This window comes from Orycteropus afer, unplaced genomic scaffold, assembly GCF_000298275.1.
Source record: "Orycteropus afer afer isolate SDZICR_OR568_19922 unplaced genomic scaffold, OryAfe1.0 scaffold00253, whole genome shotgun sequence".
Taxonomy (NCBI): Eukaryota; Metazoa; Chordata; class Mammalia; order Tubulidentata; family Orycteropodidae; genus Orycteropus; species Orycteropus afer.
The window spans coordinates 383,320-387,426 of record NW_006921840.1 but is presented as its reverse complement, the minus strand read 5'-3'; positions in this window follow the sequence as shown (position 1 = coordinate 387,426).

The window sequence follows — 4,107 nt, the reverse complement described above, 5'->3', positions numbered from 1 at the left end:
TTTCGTTCTGCTGTGCATGGGGTCGCTATGAGTCGGAAACGACTCGACGGCACTTAACAACAACAACAACAACAACAACCAAATCAATGGTTATATTGATGTATAAACTTATGTTGTTGTGTGTCATCAAGTAGATTGTGACTCATAGAGACCCTATAGGACAGAACAGAAATGCCCCATAGGGTTTTCTAGGCTATTATTTTAGTGGGAGCAGATTGCCAAGTCTTTTCTCCCACAGAACCACTCATGGATTTGAACCGAATGGGCCTCCTTTATGTGTGTGTAAATATAGATATATTTTAGGTCTATTCTATCCAACTGCCAACTGTCCTATTTGTTGGAAGCAGAAGTATTGTTCAAGTACTATAGACTAAAATTCCTGGAAGCTAACCCTCTTGCTGGTGTGTTTTTTTTTTTTTTTTGGCATGACGTGTTATTACTGGGATAGCTATTGTCAGGGTTTTGGTGTGATTTTGGTAGATGTGACAAGTGTGTTCTGCACTAACTTTTTAAGAGGAGGGAAATACATTAGTAACCTTACATTTTAAAGAACATTAATAAAAGGTGGAAAATAAATATTAATTTTGGCATTCTTATTACTGCTCCGATTTGTTACTACAACTTTCACCATAGTCCTGTTTTCTAAACTATTTCCACTTATAATTTGTTTCCCAGATATAAACTTAAAATTAAAAATACAAGACATATGATGTAGTTTCTTATTTTTTAAAAAATTATGATCTGGCTACACAGTGATAGAAATTTTCTTTCATAAATAGTAAGCTTCTCCTCTCAATTTGCATAATTAACTAATTAATGGGAAGAAATTATATACAACTAGAATTTTTTTAGCCCCCTGCCCTGGAAGCAGAAGCTAATGAATTTTCTTTATTTTCAAGTTTGTATGCCCTGTGGCGCTCAAGCTGCATATTTCCTGAATTTAGGGGTTATTTCATTCTTTAAAACATCTGTTTATGAATATATTTGTGAAAATAATTACTATTTACAAAGTTTTATGCATAAGTGTGAGGTTTAAAATAGAGAACTTTGAAATGAACATATTTGAACCTTCTGGTAATTTTTGGAGAAACATTATGAATATTAGGGGTGATATATCCTCTATAAAATTATTTTTTTCTCTTTTATTTTAATACATGTGCTTCCTCAAAGCCTATCTTTAAGGGTTATGAAGCACATTATTTCATTTGAATTGGCAGTGAGTGTTGGTTTGAAGGAAAATTAATTTCCATATGATGGAAATTATTGATGTTAATGACAAGAATGATTATGACTTTTGGCTAAAATTTTACTAATAAACCAAAGTGGTGGGGAGAAGGACATTCTGATGCATTGATTGTATGGAGAGAAAGTTCTGGTAGATAAGGACTAAAATTTCTGTAGCAAAATACCATATTTCACCAAATATGAGAGTCCTCATTCTGCTTAATTTATTGGACTTTCTCAAAGATAGACTTTTTAAACAGCTAAATCATGGTTATGACTGCAGTGACCTTAATTTTGAGATGCTATGAATTATAAGATGCAATATGATTTGAGAGATAGGAAACTGTGAATAAATGGACATCCTGGAATTAAAAAATAGAGTATAGTCGATTGACAATTTTAAGTTTTTTATCATATCATATCCAAAGTTAGTCATCAGATATACATGAATGCCATTGGTAGACATTATTCATTAGTATGTAACTGAAGGAATAGGAAGAAAGGCCTGAAAATCTGCTTCTAAAAATCAGCCAATGAAACCTTGTGGATCATAGCAGTCTGATTGACAGCTGATCATGGGGGTGGAGCAGGATTGGGCAGCGTTTGGTTCTATTGTGCATAGGTCACCATGAGTCAGAGTCTGACTTGAAGATGGCCAACAACTGACAGAAACTGATCAGTAGTTTAAAATATTGAGTCCTGACTTCTCTAGTGAAATACAGAACATTTGATGTTGTTGTTGTTGTTATGTGCCATCGAGTCAGACCCAAATCATAGCAACCCCTCCTTGGGTTTCTGAGGCAGTATCACTACTAAAGTAGATTGCCCAACCTTCCTTCTGAGGAGTGGCTGGTGGGTTTGAACTGTCAGCCTTCTGGTTAGCAGTCAAGTGCCTTAGGCACTATGCTATTAAAGCGTTATTAGATGTTGCTGTTTTTATGTGCAGTGAAAACATTTCCAACTCATAATGATCCTGTGTATAACAGAACAAAATGTTCCTTGGTCCTGTGCCATCCTCATGGTAGTAGGCATGTTTGAGTCCATTGTTGCAACCACTGTGTCAGTTCATCTCATTGAGGATCTTCCTCTTTTTGCATGGTGTCCTTCTTCAGAGATTGATTTCTCCAGATAATATGTCCCAAGTAAGCAAGACAGAATCTTACCATCCTTGCATCTAAGGAGAATTCTGGCTGAACTTCTTCCAAGACAGATTGTTGGTTTTTCTGGCAATCCATGGTACTTTTGATATTCTTTGCTAACACTATGATTCAAATGCATCAATTCTTCTTTAGTCTTCCTTTTGTTGTCTGGTTTTCACATGTTGTGAGGCAACTGATAAGTCCATGGCTTGGGTCAGGTGCACCTTAGTCATCAAAGTGATATTGTTGCTTTATAACACTTTAAAGAGGTCTTTTGTAACAAATTTGTCCAATGCAATATGTTTGCTTTCTTGATGTTTGCTTCCATGGGCATTGATTGTTGATTGAAGTACAATGAAATCCTTAACAACTACAATGTTTTCTCCACTTATCATGGTGCTGTTTATTGGTCCAGTTGTGAGGATTTTTGTTTAAAATTATGTTAAACAGAGGTAATATGGAAGTCTAATCCAAGTTTATTTTCAAACTATGGCTAGAAAGAAAGCTTTTTTCTTTCAACAGCTAATATTCTTGCTCTGACATTGTGCTACTTCCCATTTTGTTTCTAACTGGAAAATTAAACCCAAAGGGAAAATTGTACAAAATTTTATTAAATTGAATTGCACTAATAAATTTTTATTAGATTTTAAACTTCATATTTTCATTTCTCTTCTCTCTGCCTTTCTTTAATTTAATGATGTTTTCATCTAAGTTTTGAATCAGCTTATTTCTCCCATTTTAGCTTATATACTTATGTGTTTTTAACTTTTTTTAATTCAATTATTTTTTCCTTCTCTGCTTTCTGTTGGGCTGATAAAAGTTTTGATATTCCTTTTTTTCTCATTCATTTATGTGGAACCTGATGATTTCTTTACTCCTTTATTTGTTAACCTTAAGATATATACATAAACATTGTATGATTCTCAGTAAATTTATTTTTAACCCCCTCTCAATCACAAGGGATTTAGCATGCTTTGACTTAACATTAAATATCTTCCTGTTTTGAGTTTTAGTTTTACTGTTAAACAATACAAGTAAGCAGTGGTTATTATAATCAGAAGTTAATTATATTTATGAACATAAGTTTGTCGATTTTGGTGTCACCATTGTAATTTAAATCACACACCTTCTCTTTGCATTTATATTTCTTATTGCTTAAGCACACCCACTCATGTTCTTTTCACTAACATCCTGTCAGATAGACTCTCTAATCTTTGTAAGTCTTGAAATTTACTAATACTTCTGCTTATGTTGTTGTTGTTGTTGTATGTCGTCAAGTTGGACCCGACTCATAGCCACCCCTCCTTGGGTTTCCAAGGCAGTATCATTACAGAAGTAGATTGCCCATCTTCCTTCCAAGGAGTTGCTGGTGGGTTTGAACTGCCAGCCATCTGGTTAGCAGTCAAGTACTTTAGTCACTATGCTACCAGAGGAAGTAACAGAGACTATGTTTACCCTTCCACTCAGAATGACAAAACACAAGCAAAATACACAAAACAGCAGCTTTCAAGACAAAAAACATTAACAGTAAAGGGTGATAATTCCTCAAAGACAGGGACCAAATTATGACACATTATGAGAAAAAAAAAAAACAATCAATCGAAACTGACCCAGAGCTAACACATCTGTTACAATTAGCAGACAAGGATGTTGTTGTTGTTGTTGTTGTTGTTAAGTGCCGTCGAGTCATTTCTGACTCATAGCGACCCCATGCACAGCAGAACGAAACACTGCCCGATCCCGC